General features: G+C 40.9%; 1 protein-coding gene across 2 annotated transcripts in view; it reads left to right on the plus strand.

Annotated features, from left to right (window-relative positions):
* LOC125449222 (zinc finger protein 239-like) overlaps window positions 1-21184 on the plus strand; it is a 97202-nt gene that overhangs the window by 43042 nt on the left and 32976 nt on the right. The window contains exon 3 of one of the 2 annotated variants that reach the window (XM_059641457.1): window positions 17971-18069. The exons of the other annotated variant lie outside the window; for it this stretch is intronic. The gene's annotated coding sequence lies outside the window, so the exon portion shown is untranslated. Of the gene's footprint in view, window positions 1-17970; window positions 18070-21184 lie in introns of those variants that run through there. 2 annotated transcript variants of the gene reach the window in all.

The raw sequence follows: 21184 nt of genomic DNA on the forward strand, positions 1-21184 counted from the left end.
GAGGCAAGGACTCATTTGGAATGGTTGGCATGGCTTTGTGCCTGGGAAATCATGTCTCATGAATTTGATTGTGTTTTTTAAGGTGTGACCAGAAAACAGGATGTAGGCTAGACATTGTCTTGATGGATTTTAGCAAACCCTCACGGTAAATTGTTGAATAAGATTAAATCTCACAGGATCCAGGAATAGCTTGACAGTAGAAAGACAGAGGGTGGTGGTAGAGGATTGTTTTTCAGACTGGAGGCCTGTGACTCTTGGTATGTCACAGGATCGGTGCTGGGTCCACTGTTCTTCATTATTCACAGAAATGATTTGGATGAGAATTTCGGAGGTATGGTTAGTAAGTTTGCAGATGGCATCAGCATTGATGATATAGTGTACAATGAAGGAGGTTACCTGGGAATGTAGCAAGACCTTTACATTTAGAGTAGCAATTCCAAAATGCAGGGTTTGAGCAGCTTGAAGATACTATCAGTGTTAGCAAGATGAAAGAAATTGAAGATGCTCAATACCATAATTGAAATTTTTCAAAGGGATATGGCACTGGAGGAGAGTTCAGAGATAGAGAGGTTGATTTGTGAACCAAAATGAGAATTTTAAGACTGATGCATCACAAGAATGTGATTCAATGAAGCTCAGCAAGAGTTGGAGTGGTATCTGACCACTTTATGATTAATTGACAAAATTAGCTGTCTGTTGTTTAAACTTGCTCCACATCCACTGTCCCTATGATATGAAAATGTTCAAAACTCTAAATACCCTCAGGTTCCACATGCATTATCCAGTAAATTAATCTGCTAACCTTTACCTGATCTCACCAGTTCAGTATTCTAAAGAACCTAGATTAAATCAGTCTCCAATCTCCAGTTAAGATGGGCTCAGTGAAATTAACTCTATTTTCAGGTGCGAAAGGGAGAAAGAATTTCAGATCACTGCACTTTTTGCAAGCTTTCCTTTGAAAGAAGTTAAAATAAAGGAATTGAAACTGGAATAAGTCCTTCAAGATTGGCCAAAAGTAATCTGGAGCATGTCAGAATAATCTGGTAATCTGATAATCTACAATCTGATTTAATTTACTTTAAACTTTCCTTCTCCTCTGTTAATACATCAGAATTGTTTCAGAGAAGGTTTACTAAATTGATTTCTGGAATGAGCAGGTTTTTTTTTAATGAGAGAAATATAGGCAGACCAGGCTTGTTACCACTGAAGGTCAGAAGAGTGAGGGGAAACTTGATTGAAGTATATAAAGTCCTGTTAAGGTAGATGAAGAAAAGATGTTTCCTCTCATGGGTCAGTCTGGAACTGGTGGGCACCGTATTAAAATTAGGGCTTGCCTTTTTCAGACAAAGATAATGAAAAGACAACGGTTCTGTGACTTTGCAACTGTCTCGAAGTGCAGTGGGATCGTTGAATATTTTTAAGGACAGATTTTTGTTAGACACAGGAATAAAATATTATTGGGGTGGAGGGAATGTGGCATTTGGAACAATTAGATAAACCACAATCCTAGTGAATGGCAGAGCAAGCTTGACAGACTTCTGCTCCTATTTCTTTCTGATATCAGAATGTAGTTAACAAAATACATAACATCCCAATTTGTATTAGATCCCGTATAGTGTGGAATCAGGCCCTTTGGCCCAACAAGTCCACACTGTCCCTGGAAGCATCCCACCCAGACCCATCCTCCTAAAACACACACATTCCTGAACGCTACAGGCAATCTAGCATGGCCAATCCACCTAGCCTGCACATCTTTGGACTGTGGGAGGAAACCCACGCAGACACAGGGAGAATGTCCAAACTCCACGCAGGCAGTTACCCGAGGATAGAATCGAACCCAGGTCCCTGGTGCTCTGAGGCTGCAGTGCTAACCACTGAGCCACCATGCTGCCCTTGATAAAGTGTGCAAAAGGAAAGAAATGAGACCATACTTGACCATATGTGCAGATTTCCATACCCGAAAGAGGATATACATACCAGTGGGAGTGCAGTGGAGATTCACTCAGTGAATAGCAGAATACCCAGAGATAGCAGAACTGTCCTGTGAGGAGAGGTTATTTTGACTGGGTCCGTACTCATTAGAATTTAGAAAGCTGACGTAAAATCATTTCAGATTCTCTATATTTCAAACTGGACTGGACAGACTGGATGCAGGGAGCATTTCTTTCCCTGATTGGAGAGTCTAGAACCAGAAGTCAAAGTTTCAGGATATGGGATAGATCATTTTGGACTAAGATGAGGAGAAATTTCTTTAGTTGGAGGGTAGTGAACATATGTAAGTCTCCACAAAAGGCTGTGGAGACCAAGTTATATATTACAGAAAGAGAAAGATCGATTTTTAGATTTTAATGGTATCAGGGGAAAGTGGAGAAAGAGGGAAGATGGCACTGAGAAAGAGGATCAGATATGATCATATTGAATGGTGGAGCAGGCTTGAAGGACAAATGGCCTATTCCTGCTTATCATTTCTATATTTCTGCTTATCCAACTAGGCCAGTGGGCTGAGGAATGACAGGTGGAATTTAGTTTAGATAAATGCAAGGTGTTGAATATAGAATGGATAGAATTAAACTTGAAAGAGTGCAGAAAAGATTCACTGGGACGATACCTGGAATGGAAGGCTTGCATTATAATGAGGGTTGGATAAGCTGGGACTTTTTTTTCTGAGGAAACTGAGGAGGGGTGACTTATAGAGCCCTATAAAATCATGACAGTCACAGGTAAGGTGGATAGCCGACAGCTTTTCCCCATGGTAGGGAAGACTAAAACTAGTGGGCATAGGGCTAAGTTGAGAGGAGACACGTACAAAAGGATGCAGAGGGCTACTTTTTTCACACAGAAGTTGGTGAGTGTCTGGAATGGTCTGCTAGAGGTAGTGATGGCAAGTAAGGATAGTGAAACGGAGTACATTTTTATCAATTAAGAAACATTTAGACAGATACGTGGATGGAGAGAGATAGTAGGAACTGCAGATGCTGGAGAATCTAAGATAACAAGGTATAGAGCAGACCCTTCTTCAGCCTGGGCCTGAAACGTCAGCTTTCCTGCTCCTCTAATGCTGCTTGGCCTGCTGTGTTCATCCAGCTCTACACCTTGTTATCCCATTTGCAAGGTAGCAGCTTTCATTTGACCCACATGTTTATTCAGAACTGCCTCGCCCATCCAACCTTTATATGATATGGGACCTGACCTTGTATTGACCTTGTTTCAGTCTGATCCAGGGCCATTTTCATGACCTCGACATTGAACGTAATCCCCAAAAGCAAATTGTCACTCTTGCTTAGAGGAGGCTTGTGGAAGGAATTGGCATTTCTGATGCCGTTTCACCCTTCCCACCAGGTCCAGTCATATCAGGTTTAACCTGGTGTGGAGTTTTCTCTCCATGAGCAACTTGCTGGATTTATCCTCGGAGTTGCATGAGGGATGGTCCTATAATCAAAGAGTAGCCATGACAGTTTGGTTTTGAGTGAGGTTGTAGTCTGTTTCCTTAAGCCTGCTTCCAATGTTTAGACTGCTCTTTACATCAGACCATTGGACAATGGGTGGTATGGAACCGTCTTGACATGGCAAATGCTATTCAGCTTCAGAAAATACTTGAAATCCCTGCCGGCAAATGACATCCCATTGTCCAAGCCCAGTACTTCCAGGAGTCCGTGTATTGCAAAAGATGCTCGCAGTTTTTCCAATTGTTATCCCTGAGTTTGATAAATGAACCCTAAGCATGTCTAACCACTTTGAATGGGCTTCCACAATGAACAAGAACCTTCAGCCCATGAAAGGACCAGTATCATCGATGTGTAACTGAGGGATTATACAGCCATTTCCATGAACATGGGGAGCTGCTGGCAGTAATTTGTGCCCATGCTGACACTCTGGGCACTGTGCCACCAACGTGGCTATATTGGTATCCAATTCTCATCACCAGGCGTAACTTATTGCCAACATCTTCATTTTGGAAACCCCTGGGTGACACTAGTGGAATTTAGCCAGTATCTGGTGGCGCCCTTTACTCAGGACAATCACTGTTGCTCCCCACAGCAATATGCCGTCCTCTACAGTGATCTGGTCTCACTGCATGCTGGAAAGTTTCAGTTCTAGTTGTGCTGGCCCTTTTGTTTCCCCCATCATCACCAGCTGTTTTAGTCAGTTTCTTTTCGTGTCTGCAGTCAGATATTGTCAGTGGTGACTGGAAGGTTGTCCAGAAAGTTTAAAACCAAAACAGATTCCTCCAGGAGAGGCACCACCAGTGGTGTATCTGCCAGTGCAAGGCAGCTCAAGGCATCAACATTTGCCACTTGGCCTCTTGGATGGTGTTCCAACTGATAATTGTATGAACTGTGAATAAGGACACCCCACTGAATTTGATCAGAAGCTATGGGTGGCATGGCCTTGTCCTCTTTAAGTATACCAGCAGCAGTTTTTGGTCTGTTACTATTATAAATTTATGTCCAGAAAGGTATCAGTGGAAATTGCTCACACCAAAGAGGACTGTCAAACCTTCCTTCTCTATCTGGTTTATTTATATTTGGCATCAACCAAAGTAAAGGACACATATGGTAGGCATTTCTCTCCTTCGGGCCACTGGCGAACCAATAACGTCCCAATGCCGTACACAGAGGCATCGCATGTCAGCACCACATCTTACTTTGGATTGTAGTGGGCCAATGCTTTAGACAATGATAGCTGCTTTTTTACACCCCTAAAGGCTACTTCTTTACTACATGACCATTTCCAAGGCTGACCCCTTTTCAATAGCAGTTGTGAGGGTGCCAAGACGGAGGATAGATTATGTACGAATTTTCCATAATAATTCATCAACCCAAGGAAGGACCTAAGCTATGGTACAGACATGGGAGGCAGGGCACATTTGACCACCCTCACTTTATGTTTCAATGGGCATAACCTGGTCTTCTCAACTCTGTAGGTTAAGTAGGTGACTTGGGGTGCTTGGAAAACACATCTTTCCCTTCAAAGGTGGACACCCACCCTGGGAGCAATGCTTAACCACTAGGCCCAAGTTCTCCAAGTGCTCTTTATTGGAATTCCCAGTTATTAGCGTGTCAGATAAATGGCAATCCGAGGTAGACATTGTAAAATGTTCACCATAGTCCACTAGATAGTGGTGTAGGCTGATGTTACCTCAATGGCAGTCCTGTTTATTGAAACAAACCCTTATGAATATTAATTTTGGCATTCCTCTGGGACTCCTCATCTACATGCAATTGCATAATTCATGCCCAGCTTCATGAAGGACAGCCCCATCTCCACCGCACCCCAACACCTCCCTCCCACCACCACCACCACCACCACCCACCCCCCCCAATCCCAGCCCCTGCCAGTTTTGTATACAACTCCTCTATGTGAAGGATTGGATATTTATCCAACTGTGACAAACAGTTTCCCATTTGCTTAAAACCCCCACAAAGCCAAACTTCACATTGGTAAGTGCTGTCAATTCCTCAAACTTTACTGGTTTGATGATTTGTTCACTTTCCAGCCTCCTGATTTCTGCTTCTACTTTTGACTGTAAGGAAATGGCATTGGGCAGGCCTTACAGAATCGTGGTGTTGCCTCCTGGTCAACATGACTCCTTTGGTAGCCCCTAGACCATCCTGAAAAACCTCAGAGGTGTTCTCTCAGACAGCCATCTTCTCATTGGAAAGTGTTGAGCCAGTCAAGGAGAATTTTTCTTAACCAATTCTGCCCCATCAAGCTTGGGCCTGAGCATTTTACTACAATGAATGGTGACTGCACCAGCCGTTTCAGATAGGAGGCCGGAACTGAAGTCATAATCTTAACCTGTAACAGTTCCCCAGGAAATGTTCTCAGTCTGACTGAGGTATTGCACAAACTTAAGGGTTGGAATTCAGAACAAACCTTGTTAAAGACTGGTTCTGCAATCACTGAGGCAGCTGCACTGGTATTAACCTCCATTAGAACTGGTTGACCATTTAACCAGATGTTTATTTTGATTGGCTCTGATTTGAATATTGCTCAGCAATTTAACTGCTCAAAACCAAATGGAGGTGGACTTTCCAGGGTATGCACTCTCCTGGATACCAGCCTATGAGTTCTCTTACTCACGTCAGGCCTCATAAGACTCCTCTGCTGCCTCAAGTCCACATTCTGGCAGCAATTACAATGGCTCGCCGGCTCAGATCCTGTAAAACATATTAAGTGTTTGGTCAAGACTTGGCTTTGTTTTGGAGTTTTGCTGCAGGCTGACCTGGGGTCCCTCTGCTCAGGATAGGTGCCATGTGAGGCTCTGCAATTGCTTACACTCAAGTGGTGTACCCCATGGTCAGTCAGACAGGTAGTTTTCTATTTGGAAACCCTGTAGCTCACATGCTTCACTTGCCACATTTTTAAATACAAAGCTAGTTGTAGTGCCTGTTTGGAAGTCCAGTTGGACTTCAGCTAGTTGGTTCTTTTGCTGAATTACATCATTAATCACACATATCAAACGGTCTCTCAGTATCTTATTCAGAGTTAACCCAAAGTCATGTGCCTCTGCCAGTCATCTTAACCTCAAAAATCACAATACAGATTGCCGGAGTTCTCGAATTGCTGAATAAAACAGCTAGTATCTCAGATTTAGAGGAAGCTTGAGGTCGTAATATTCCTTAATTAAATCCATCAGCACTTGAAAGTTTTTTGTATCTGGTGCCTCAGGGAAAGTTAGGGTCATAGAAACCAAACATGTTGCGAATCCACAAAGAGTCAGACAAACTACTCATTGCATTTTATTAGACCCAATATCATTTGCTCAGAAAAACATAATGTGACAATATTGTGGCTTTGAGATGTATTTGTCCTTTTTTGAAGTGAGATTTTAAGGCAGAGGTGATGAGAAGGCTGCGCAGAGTCACTGGAGTAACCAGGTTGTGAGGCTTTCGGCTTTTATTAAAGTGGGAACAATAGAAGCAGCTTGAATGGGTGTTCTTAAGTTCTCATAGAACCAGGATTTCTAATTTCTTAGTTTTTCAGTAACCTCTCCACTGTGAATATTATCAAAAAACATTGGATCCGGGAAGGCACTCAGAGGTCCCCATGGTGCTAAATCTCCATGTTTTTCTCCCTATAGCAAGTGTTTGGTTTCCCTGTTCAATTCCATCAGTGGGGTTTGTCACAGTGAAAAACGTGAAACCTTACAAAGGCTACAGGCTGACTCATCAAGTGGTAGTAAGGAATAACAGCAATGGGGACTATGAATGTAAAGGTGTTGGACTCAATAAACTGTTTAAAACAACAGGAACCAATAAAAATATAGGGTATTGATTGTGATTTCAAAATAAATTATTTTAGTCTTGCAGCAGAGAAACCTGATTAATGACAATGAAACATGGTATTCAAGAATATATTGTTCAATTTGAGGAGAGACACATTGAATGCATTTGAAGAAAAATAGGAATGTTGAATTTGGACAGTAATTCACAAAAGCCAGAGCTTCCCCATTCTGTTCTTAGGTGAGGAATTTTTGGTGGATGATTTTAATAGGGAAGAGAACAAAATTGAAAGAAAGGAATCACGAATGTTATGAGAGAATGTTGGATCGGGGAAGGGACTCAGTGCTCCCCATGGCACTGAATGTCCATGTGTTTTGCTGTCTTTGGGCAGTATTTGGTTTCCCCATTCAATTCCACCAGTGAAGTATTGTCACAGTGAAAAAAAATGAAACTTTGTAAAGGTGACGGATGGACTTGTGAGAGGTAGTAAGGAACAACAGCAATGAATACTGTGAATTGGAGGGGGAAGATTTCACATTTTGCATTGTTAAGAACTTTTTGTTTTTTTCTTATGGTCTTGTGGTCTTTCAGCAGATGTGAGAAATTGAGAAACTAGCCATTGGAATGGGTTAAATACTAAAATAGACATACTTCACTCTTCTCACGGAGGGAGCATTTTGAGACTTCTGCTGTCTCTGTTCATCCCTGTCCTCCAGTTGTATTCACTTGTGCGATAGGCACTGTTCTTTGTAATGTCTTTATTCAAAATATGAACGTACGCATTACTGTGGACAAGAAACATTGGATGCTTTTGGCTGTTTGGTTTATTAATTGATTGAATGACTGAAGAAAATGGATATTTTACCGCATTCTTGAAGCCCTCTCTAATGTCAACTGAGTCATTCCACAAATAAATGTGTTCGTGCAGCAACTTAAATTCCAAAACATTCATCCAATTTATCGCAGAATATATCAAGAATAATTATAATTCCTGGGATCTATGCTTGTAATGATACAATATACAAATTCTGTAACATAAATCATCCAAATTAGTATGAAGCTGCTGGAGATAATGAAGAATAAAATCACAGCTTTCCTTCTGCTCTCCATCTCTGGGATTCTCTCCATTGCTCTGAGCTTTGCGGACTCGACTGTCTCTTAAAATGAGTCTGGCTGTCAGAATAGTATTAAAGCAAAGACTGTGTCAAACCAATCAAATCCCAGCCACCCAGGCTGAATGAGGAAACTTGACTTGATAGAACAAGACCACAGTATATTGTCAATGATCGCTCCAGGTTCAAATGTAAAACAGGAGGGGACATTCTTTAAACAGAGAAGACTGCAAGATGTTTCTAGCAAAATGGCTACAGTTTTCTCCGTGCAATATTTTGTTTTTCGCTTCTGGCAACAAATAGCCACAAATCGATTGAAGGAGAAAAGATGGTGAACCGGACAGAATTGTTAGTAGCTACATGACGTCGATAGCACTTCACTCTGAGGTGATGCCCGGGAAGGACCCATAGTAATAATAAGAATGAATCCACCCCAGTATAACCTCAAGATCAATAACCGGTTCACCCGCCATAGCCATCAGATAGTGAGTGGTGCGGGAGGAGAGGCCACAATTTGCCTGAGTCAGGATCCCAAATGTTATGAAATTCACAGCAAGAAACAAAAAGAGACTGGATGTCACTGTTCAACGTTTCTCAGCGACATCTCCAGGGCATCACTGCAAGAGTTTATCAGGCTAATGACCTCAAACCTACAGGTTCTATTTGCTTCACCCAGACAATGGGAAGGAACGAACAGAACATAAATGTTACCGCTGAAAGACAATATTTGGGAAGGTACATTTGGATGTGAAGTATATCTTGGTGTTGATGGGGAATGTTCTGTGTGGTGTGAGATCAGAGGAGGTCAAAATTTTTGATTAGTGGTAACCTTAACTGGTTATTACAGACATTTTGGAAATGTATTGCCTGGTGACAAAACCTGATTCGAGAATATCAGGTTACAGAAATTTACTTTGCGATAACACAAAGGGTGAGGATAAAGAATTTGTGAGGGCTTGCATTTACATACCATGCCTGGTGACGCAGAAAGGCATGCCTTTGGGAATAGCTGATTAATGAAACTAAATGAAACAATTCAAATGGAGCCCTCAGAAAGTACCAGCATGGGATGTACTCGTAGAGAGAAACAGATGGGTTACCAGTGCCATGATGTCAGTCAGATAGATCACAGCCCCAAGGAACTGAAAGGAACTTAATCTCGGGTATACTGAAATTTTATACAGTGTGACTGACTGACATGATCATAATTGCAAATCAATATTAGAAACTGAGGCATTTCATGTCCAATTTCAACAGGACATGATCAATATCCAAGCAGTGATGAAAAGTAGCAAGTAACATTTGTGCCAGGCAATGACCGTCTCCAACAAGTGAGAATCCAAACCATCATTCCACGATCTTCAATCACATTGCCGTTACTGACACCTGCCCTTTTCCACCCACTATCAACAAACTAGCAGTTATGATTCATAAATAAAACAGACTGGACTAGCAAGATAAATGAGCTGTCTAAAAGGGGGTGAACACAGCAGGCGAAGCTTGGCCTGCTGTGTTCATCCAGCTTCAGACTTTATTATCTTGGATTCTCCAGCATCTGCAGTTCCCCTTATCTCTGTCTAAAAGGGGGGGTCAGAGACGAGGGATACAGTGGTGTGTAACTCACCTCTCAACTCACCAAAGTCACTGAATTATGTACAAGACTCAAGAGAAGCGTGTGATGGAATACACTTCAGTAGCCTGAATGGGTGCAGATCCAACAAGGTTCAAGAAGTTTTTCACCATCCAGGATAAAGCAGCCCGCTTAATGGGAACTACATCTACAAACAGTGACTCTCTCCACCACTGACACTCAGTCACAGCAGTGTATACCATGTACAAGATGTGATGCAGAAACTCACCAAGTCAATTTAGCCACCACTTTTCAAACCATGACCACGACTACCTAGAAGGGTGAGAGCAGCAGATCCTTGGTAACATCACTAAGTGCAAATAGCCCTTCAAAACATGCACAGCACTTACTTGGAATGATATCATTGTTCGTTTTTTTGCTGCTGACTCAAAATGTTGGAACTTCCTAATGACATCTGGGTCGACCTGCACCAAATGGACTACAAAAGTTTTAAAAAGCAGTTAGACCTCCCCTATTGACCCTCAATGAAAGATGGGAACAAATACTGTCTCAGCCAGAGACTCCCAGATCCCACAATTGAGTTAAGAAATGTACGTATGTTGGAAATAAAGCCATTGTTCGATGTCTATTCTTATTAGATTAGATTGTAATTAAAGATTTCCAAAACTTTCTTCCATTTGCAATGTATAACAACCATTAAAGATAGTAGTGTATTTATGGAATGGAAAGATTGGTCAAGAAATAATGATTTCAAAATAAAGTGAGTTAGTGAGCCACAGTCAGTACAAATTTATCTCCACAAATACAAATACGCATGCACACGTAGTCTTTGTTTTAATTAAACCATTCAGAAACACCTCACAATTAGGACAGGAACTCAGAGTTAGGGATATTGAAGATCACCTATAACCAAGTGACATAACATTTGGGATACATCTCTGAAGCATGTGGCACTTTAACCTGGGCATCCTAGATTAGGGGTAGGGACACCTCCACTGTAACAAAACGCCCTTCTTTGATACACACGATCAGAGAATTTCAGTGAACCTGATAATGAGTTGAACAAAGAAGCAGGTGATTTATCTGTCTATTTGTCTCCATAAGCAAACAGGACAAACAGCTATCAAATCAGCACTGCAAGAGTGATGTGAAGCCTGGCCATCAGATTAAACTTTAGATATTTTACTAACCGAGCTACTCAGATTCCTTATCACCATACACTATCTTTTCTCTCATTTTAGAGGAAAGAAAAATCTGTACTCTAGCGATTTAATCAGCGTGTTCTTACTTTTATGTGGAGTGGGTGGAATGTGGATCTATAGCGCCTCACCCAGATGTAGGGGCACTGCCAGGAGACCAATAGGCTTTGTCACACACTGTCAGTAAGATACTGTTTGTTGTGGTCAAATGTGCCTCTCTGGTTTGTAATCCAAACACACTGATGGTGCATAAAGTATTTACAAGGATGTTACTGGAACTGGAATATTTGAGTTATAAGGAGAGGCTGAATAGACTGGGATTTTTCATTGGAGCCTGGGAGGTTGAGGAGTAATTTTATAGAGATTTTTAAAATTAGGAGGGGCATGAACAAGTTGAATAGGTCTTTTCCCGAGGATAAGAGAGTTCAAAACTGGAGTGAAGAATTTTAAGGTGAGAGCAGATCGATTTATAAGAGACCAGAGGGGCAATTTCTTCACACAGCAGGTGGCGTGTAAGTGGAAAGAACTTCCATTGGAAGTGGTTGATGCACATACAGTTACAACATTTAAAAGATATTTGGACAGGTTCATGCCGAGAAAAGAATTAGAGGGATGTGGGATAAATGTTGGCAAATGGGACTAGATTAATTTGGGAGACCTGGTCAGCACGGACAAGTTGCGCCGAAGCATCTGTTTCCATACTGTATGTTTTTACAATACATCGCAGTAACACATGGATTTAGGATTAGATCTTCCCATCTGATAATGCACAAAGTAAAGCTCCACCAGGACATATCGTCCCAGCAAAACCTTCTGAAACTTTCTCTCACAGAGATCTGAATCCATTATCTAATGAAGGCAATGATCAATTGTGCTTCATGGAATCTGTGAGGTTCAAGTGAAGGTTTATTGACAGTTGGAACAACATTTCAAAATGTAGATTATGTTAGTCTGTTTTTCACAACAAAAAGAATATCAGTAACTGGATAGTTGCATAAATGTTACCATTGGATCAGCAAGCTGTGATAAAAATGATTTTCAGTCATGCTGTAAAAGCAGTTAGCAAATACCACACATAATGTCATAATGTTACCCATAGTCACTTACCAGGAACACCAACAGTAGCAATAATTGTGTGGTATATTTTGAGGATGCTGTGAAATATATATAGCATTTTCTGCACAAAAAGATCTGTTAGCTCCTGCTACATAACCGGGTGCTAAGCTTTGAATCACTACATTTCAAGAGCCCTTGATTCATACACTATGGGATCTCCGTGGGGAGATAACGACTGCACATCAAGTTTTGTTTTGTATTCAAACAAGATTGCGACATTATCATAATCCCCATTGGTTTGCATAATACGTATGCCTGGAATCAATTTTTAAAAGAAAACCTACAAGTCCTCTTTAATTCTATTTACATTAACTAAATGACAAAAATTTAATCAGAGATAATGAGAACTGCAGATGCTGGAGAATCCAAGATAACAAAGTGTGAAGCTGGATGAACACAGCAGGCCAAGCAGCATCTCAGGAGCACAAAAGCTGACGTTTCAGGCCTAGACCCTTCATCTGATGAAGGGTCTAGGCCCGAAACGTCAGCTTTTGTGCTCCTGAGATGCTGCTTGGCCTGCTGTGTTCATCCAGCTTCACACTTTGTTATCTTGACAAAAATTTAACGCGGCTTTCTCCCAGCACTAGGAGAAACACCATTCCTCCAGAATTCATATGTTGTTTTGGCCATACCCTTCACTTGACTGAAATCAGTCAGAAATTAAACTTCAAATATTGCAATGTTTCCTTAATCACTCAATGTTGCTCTACTGGACTGTGGAATATGTTTCCTTCTCCAAAGATAGACACTAATGAATCAAGATAAACAGTTAAAGTAAATATTGGGAAACCAATCTCTTTCAATGAATTACTTAAACAAAAATGTAAGTAATGCTGCACCTGGATTTATTGTAACAATTATGAGCGAGGCCTCAGATATATCAGGATGATTAGTTGAAATATAACTACTGTGCGTGATATGTGTGGATATGTTGTTTTACAGGTCAGATCAGTGATATTGGGCTTGAGATTTCAGGACCACTGAAATAATGCTTTAGTAAGTTGAGTGTAAGCTACCATCCTGCTGGAAATGCCTCATAAATTCCTTTACCTCCAGCCCAGGTGACAGACAATGTAGCCTTTCTTGTATGATTGAATCATTCGAAGGAGAAAGCAATCACCATCTTTCAAAGATTCACTGGAAGTGGGGAAGGAGGGTGCAAAAGGCTATCAGTGGTATTATCACTGGAGTATAAACCCTAAGACCCAGGCAATGTTCTGGCGACCCTGGTTTAAGTCCTATTTGGACTTAGAAATTCTTTCCCAGATCTTCCAGTGGAAAACATGCTACATCACACTTGTCATATTTCAAACTTGCTTTCAATTATTCATGCATTTTGCTGTTATATTGATGTATCTCCTTTATAACTACAAAAGACAGATACATGCATTTTAGTATAAATACTACATAGAGCTTCCAGGGATGCAATTATGTCACACAGTGAGCCCAACTGAAAATGCTAAATTATTTGTCAATGTACCTCTTGGTACTTTCATGGAAGAAGGTGGTACACACATACCCATTTCAACCAAATATTGATGGCAGAGATTAATTCATTTTGCAGGGAATCAGTATCAACCTGCCTGCTTTAAAATTTAAGCAGTTCTTGGTAATAAACTGCCATGCCATCATAAACTGAAGTACTCTCTATTGGGTCCCTCTCAATCACATTCCACGTGCCAAATCATGGGGCATTCATTTGTATTACAATAATTGTTCTTTTCCCTTTAGGCTGGTGATTCTTGCGAACTGTTCTGATCAGTGAAAGGTTAAAAGCTATTTAAAAAGCCTGTCTTCCTTCAGTAATAGTGAAGTTTTGTACAACCAATTGAGTGTTTAGAAGAAGTGCTCAAATACAATATTAACAAAACAAAGCAATCCACAACACACATATAATTTATGTGCAAGCGTCCAAAATTGGGATGATGTCAATATGGAAAAATAAGCTTTTGATCACTTTGCAGATAATAATCACTAATATGACCTTCTACTCATTCCTGTGGCACTTTTGTGTTCTACAAACATTCTGTACTGTTTAGCCACCTGTGTATTGTTTTTTGGTGAAAATCCCAAATGTATCCCCAAAAATCCAGACAGCAGCAAGGATTCATCCAAATCAACAGTGCCATTTCAGCACCCTGTGATCAGAGCATTCTGCTGGAATTTTTGAACATCACATATGTGCAGAATTCATTCTATTAGACACTGTGTCTGGTACACTGCTTGAATGTAGGGTGCAATATAAATCTGACAACTTTTGCTGATAAGTGTGGGTGTGCGCTTCATTCTTCATTGCTCTCTTTGTTCTTCAGAATGCATGTGGGACTCATTTGCATTTCTCACATTCAGCCAGTAGAAGTCAAGGCACTATATTAGAAGACAGTCACCGATGAGAAATGACTCTAAGTCTGCTCAGGTTATGTTTGGAAGGGATAGTTATAAAGTCATAGAATCATACAGCATGGAAACAGATCCTTCAGTCCAACCATTCCAGGCTGACCACGTTCCCAAACTAAACTAGCCCCACTTTCCTCTGTTGGGCTCATATCCATCCAAACCTTTCCTATTCATGTACATATGTACATGTGTTTAAAATGTCATAACTGTACCTCCATCCGTCACTTCATCTGACAGTTCATTTCACATGGGAACAGATTTCTGTGTGAAAAAGATTCCCCTCATGTCCTTTTTAAATCTTTCTCCTCTCAAGTTAAATTAAGCCCCCTCGTTTAGAACTCTCCGACCCTTGAGAAAAAAGAACCTTTGCTTTTCACCTTATCTATTCCCGTTATGATTTTATAAACCTCTCTGACGTCCCAAGCGCCAGTAAAAAAAATCCCAAACCATCCAGCCTATCTTTATAACTCAAACCTTCCATTCCCAGCAACATCCTTGTAAATCTTTTCTGAACCCTTTCTAATTTAATAACATCGCTCCTATAGTAGTTCAAGAAAGTGTGGAAATTACGTTTCCACATATTGATTTTCGAATAAGCAGTTGGTGACGTCACCTCTTCCTGCATTTGACGGTGATATCCAATCATGCCTGAGTTTCTACCATGAGACTCCATGTGACTCAACGTACTGCCTGTGGGCTTAGGTCTTTCGGCACACAAAGCAAGACATAGTTAGACCTGGAGTGCAGATCTTATGATTTTGAGGAAGTCTCAACCAGAATAGATAGAGGTGGGTCAGCAGGCCTGTTGTGTCGATTTTCCAGAAGTGTTCAGCAGGTTAGTTTACAAGGAGTTAAGTCTTAAGATAAGGGCTCATGGTGTTGAGATAGTATGGTGGCATGTGTAGAGAATTGGCAGATTTGCTGGAAACAGCAAATAGCATGAAAGATTCCTCTTCAGGTTGATGACCTAAAATCAGTTGAGTTCCTCAGGGATAAGCTTTGGGACTGCATCTGTTTCAAATATGTGTGAATGACTTGGTGGAAGGAAGCTAACATACTGTTGCCGAATTTGCAGATAGCACAACAGGTGGAAAGGCAAGTTATGAGAGGCGAACAAAAGATATTTATATCTGAAGTAACACAGCATAAATTTGTCAAATGGGCTATATTGTGGGAAAATGTGAAGTTGTTCATTTTGGAAGGAAGAACAATGGAACAGAGTATGCTTAAAGTAGAGAAAGGACACAACAAATCAAAGGGACTTAGAGTATAACACCATAAGGTACAATTGCAGAATTAGGTCATTCATCCCATTGAGGCTGCTCCGTCATTATATCATGTATGATACGTTTCTGAACATCATTCTCCTGCCTTCCACCCTAAACACTGATCGCCCCATGAGTCAACAAATTATCTGTCTCTGTATTACATACTTCAAGTGAAATGTCCTCCACAGCATTCTGTGGCAATGAGTTCTACAGATCCACAGGTGAAAAGGGCACGCGTGCATGAAACACAGAAAGTTAGGATATGAGTGCAGCAGATAATCAGGAACGCTGATACAATTCTGCAATCTTTCCCAGCAGCAATGATGTGGGTTAAGTGGTCAAAACTGGGGAATGTGGGAGGTGTGGGAGATAAGCACTAGGAATAATGGAGCAGGCTGGGATTGGGGTGGATTGAGAGCAATAGAGGCAGTTCGATGATATCAGATAAGTACTACCAGTGTCAGGATGAGCATTTTGACATATGTTTTACTGAATGATTTGTATTACAGCAATCAAAGTGGTTCATGTACATTTGTTTATTCAGTGGAATGTAACTAATATCACTGATCTTACTCCGTAGGAGTCTGTGGAGATTTCTCTTTCATATAAATAAGCGACTCTGAGTGTATTTTGTACATCTGCCTTGATCTCAAAACAATATTTGAATTTAAATTGATGTCATATTTTAGTCTATAATTGAACATACGAACACACACAGAAGAATTTGCCTGGCGGTGCAGACATTGGAATTTCTCACAAGAAGTGGGATAGCCCATAATTTTTCAAATTGATCTTATCTACTATCCAGTTCTTGCTGCTATCAGTATTCCTGGTAAGATCATGCAACAAAGCAGTACTGGTTGAATAGCAATGTGTACAAATAAATTTAATCCATTCTCCAGTTGCTGGTGTTGTTTAAATGTAAAAAGATCGCCCTATTTTATTAAAATCGTTCATGAATTGAAACAATTCTTAAATCTGTACCTCAGCTAATATTGAGATAGTCATTGCCTTTGGAGTTATTGATAGAAACTTCAACCTAGAATGGCACTGAGATCAGATCAGAAATGAATTCACAACTTCGTTAACTTTCCAATATTAAAGTTACTGTAATGTTTTTGTTGAAGTGATTCAACAATTGTTTCTTTGCAAAATAATTTCATGTGTTACATTTCAGAGTCCTGCTTTGTTTGCTTCTCTTTGCATCCATCGTCATTATAAATGATAACCTAGAGCTTGCATGCTTATTAACTTGATAACGTGAGTGGAAAATTAGCAATTTTCTTTTGTTGGTGTGTGATATACTTGCATATATTTTCCATTTAGCACTTTTCCAAGGCTTTTTTTTTTGGCCCACTCATGACACTTTTTATCCAGGTTATTGCCCAGACTGTTTGATGCATGGGTAAAGATACAAAGTTAGCTGACACAAAGTATTCATCCAGAAATTCAGCAATGAGTGGTACTGTTCTGCAAATGTCTCCTTAATTGTACTAAATGGAAGGTTTAACTTTGGATAGCTCTGTGTCCTTTGCTCTGTCAATCAGTTTAGATTGGCAGTTTCTGCAGAGTTAACAGTGTGACTTGGACTTTAATGATGCCACAAATAGGAGTCACACTTTCAGCCTGGAAATTTCAAACTTACTGAATTGCATTCCATAGAAACCATCACTTAATATGAAAGTGCACACAGCCTAACAGGTAATAATGCTTAGTTGCTGTTGTACACCAAGTAAGTGAATATGAAACGGTATATGGAGTCCATTTTTTGTGCATGCTTATTTTCCCAGAAATGTCACTGTAATATTTTACTATAATAACTTCTCATCTGTCTTGATCTCAAAACAATATTTGAATTTAAATTGATGTCATATTTTAGTCTATAATTGAGCATGTACTTTTCTGTGCATATAGAAAGAGCTCCTTCAATTATTCATTATGTTTAATTCATGAAACAAAATATGAACATTCAGTACAGTTTTTATATAAAGGTTTTGTTTCAAAGAAAATGTGTAGTTTTGACAGTCCTGTGGTACCTTCAAGGATTTCTGTTTTTTACAGTTAACCTGATTGCAATTACGATCCTTGCTCGAGGAAACTGGTTTATCCAAGTGCATCACATGTTACCTGGTAGCCATGGCAGTGGCAGATATAACAGTGGTTATCATCAATATCATATTCAATCAGATTAATTACATGTATTGGCCAATTAATTTCCTTTCCCTGACTCCAGTGTGTACTGTCAATCTGGTTGCATACATAGTAGTTGTAGATTGTTCCGTCTGGTTTACTGTTGCCTTCACATTTGATCGCTTTGTAATAATCTGCTGTCAGAAGCTACAATCAAAATATTGCATGGAGAGAACAGCTGCCATGGTTATTGCTATTATATGTGTGGTGAGCTGTGTCAGGAGCATCCCATTTTACTATTTCATAGAACCTGCCTTTATAATTGACAGTGTGCCTTGGCATTGTTATCCACGCACTGATGATTTGCTTTCGTTTTTTCGGAAGACATATAAGTGGATTGATAGCATCATTACCCCTTTGTTGCCAATAGTTTTAATCCTGTTATTCAATAGTTTGACTGTCAGACACGTTGTTGTGGCTAATAGGTTACGCAGGGGACTTCTGAGCAAAAGCAGCAACCAGCAGGACCCTGAAGACAAGAATCGGAGAACATCCATGATATTGCTTTTCGGTATTTCAGCTAATTTTGTATTGCTGTGGATGACATATGTTGTACATTCAGTAAATTGGCCAGTGATAAACTATTATTACACAGACAAATGCCTCAGTAATCCAATGTACATCACCCAGCAAGTTGGATTTATGCTGCAGCTTCTGACTTCCTGCACAAACACATGCATCTATGGAATTGCACAGAGGAAATTCAGAGAGGAGCTGAAGCATTTGGCAAAATATTTGTTTACACTGAATGGGAAATTGTTTAAGAAACAAGGGCTTTACAGCTGACTGTGTAGTTTAGTTTGCAGCTTATGCTGAAGTTATTTGTAATAGACAGAATGACAGAATGCACAGAAAGGGTTTATTCCTTGGATATATCTGTGTGATGGTCAAATTGTAAAGATCTCTTGTTAGTTAATGAGACATTAAACCTATAATATTATCGATAACAGTATTTTTTATCTTGAAATGACATGATGCAGATTGAGTTTTTTCAAATACAGTGAAAGGCTTCCACTGACACAATGTTCTGGAGTTATTCTGTATAGTTTAAGAATAATAAAAATGATTAGAAAGATTTAGCTTAAAAAGACTCCATATCACTTCTGCCACTGTTTCACCGCCACCAACAGAGATCTGATTTGCGAGGGGTAATCTATGGAACCTCACAGGCCTTGAAGAAATTGCTCTGGAAATTGAAGACCCTGCTGGGAAGTTGTCCCTGCGAAAGTCTTCATTCCAACCTGAGACTTCTGAGGTTTTTGATCTCATTAAGTAAATGGGTACGCAGGAAATATTTGACTATTGGATACGTGGATGTGAGGAAGGATTGATCCATCCCCCGGAAGATTTGGGTAATTGGTGTGATTGCAGATTGCTCCATCCATCTAGAGGACTCAATGATCAACGTGATGGGGAATTATTCCATCCCCTGTGGAGGACTGGGTGATGATTCTGATGGGGGATTGATCAATCATTCAGGATGTCCCGGAAGCAGATGCAGGGGATTGGTAAAACATGTGAGCTTGTGCAGTGATGTGTAGAGGCCAACAGAGGGTGGCATTGTATCACTTCAAACACCAGAAGGACAGGGTGGGGACAGGGAGAGAGAGGATTCGATTCATCACGTTTTAATTAATTTATTCAACGTCTGTCCCATTGCAGGCAGAGCCGGTCACACAGACACACAAAATACAGAAAAACAGAGGTACACCATACACAGTCTTACACACACACAGGTAGATACAGAAACCCATTCTTTTCAAAGAGAGAGAGTTACACACAGAAACACACATAGGTAGACTCAGGAACAGGAGGAGGAGCAGCAGCTCCTCTGATGCTAAAATGTGAGGCTGGATGAACACAGCAGGCCAAGCAGCATCTCAGGAGCACAAAAGCTGACGTTTCGGGCCTAGACCCTTCATCAGAGCTCTGATTAAGGGTCTAGGCCCGAAACGTCAGCTTTTGTGCTCCTGAGATGCTGCTTGGCCTGCTGTGTTCATCCCGCCTCACATTTTATTATCTTGGAATTCTCCAGCATCTGCAGTTCCCATTATCTCTGATACTATGCTCCTCTGATGCTGCCTGCTGCGCTCCTCCAGCTCCACACTGTGTTATCCAGCATCGGCAGTTCTTACTGTCTCTGACAGACGAAGGCAGTCTGGAGAAAACTATTGAGTTGCTGCTTTCCCTCACACCTCCTTTCTCACTCACTGCCCGCCTATAATTTCGCAAGATAGTAGGAACTGCAGATGCTGGAGAATCTGAGATAACAAGGTGTAAGAGCTGGATGAACACAGCAGGACGAGCAGCCTTCCTGCTCCTCTGATGCTGCTTGGCCTGCTGTGTTCATTGAGCTCTACACCTTGTTAACTCTAAATTCGCAAAGCTGCCTCTTTGCAGGAGTGCTGTGCTCCAGGTGGAGAAGGCTAGCAGCTGGCTGGATGAGCTGGGGTTTGCGCGGGAGGGATCGCTGGGTGACACAACTGGGGCATTTTAAACCAGGTTTAATCGCCATAGTTGCTTTTATCATACGGACGGATCAGGAGACGAGAACCAGAAAGGTTCTGCCTGTGTGTGATGGAGTGAGAGACAGAGCAGGAACGTCTGGAATCTCAATGACAGTTTCGATCCTTTACAATAACAGAACCCGAATCGTTGACTCTGATTTTTAATTCACATTTGCTGCCAGATCTGCTGTGCGTCCAGCAAGTTCTGCTTTTGTCCTGACTTACAGCATCCGCAGTTCTTTCGATCCTTTAACCTCCCTTTCCCTGAACCTGCCCATTCCTGAAGCACAATCAGGAGCAGGATCTGTCCTTAAGGGGAGAGGGGGAATGGGAGAAACCATCGAGGGTGAGAGAGAGAGGTACGACTACGTGTGTATCACCTCTCAAGTCCCTCCAAAACTCCGGTATGTGTGTCCCTGCCCGCGTTTCTCTCTCTCTTTACCACACCCCTCCCCCACCTCTGTCTCTTCCTTTCTCTCCCTCCTCTTTTTCTCCCTTTTTAAACCCTCCCCCCTCTGTCCTTTTTCGTTCTCCTTTTTTATTTCTCTCTTCCATCACGATCCCTTTCTTTCCCCCTA

Source organism: Stegostoma tigrinum, chromosome 42 (genome assembly GCF_030684315.1).
Source record: "Stegostoma tigrinum isolate sSteTig4 chromosome 42, sSteTig4.hap1, whole genome shotgun sequence".
Lineage (NCBI taxonomy): Eukaryota > Metazoa > Chordata > Chondrichthyes > Orectolobiformes > Stegostomatidae > Stegostoma > Stegostoma tigrinum.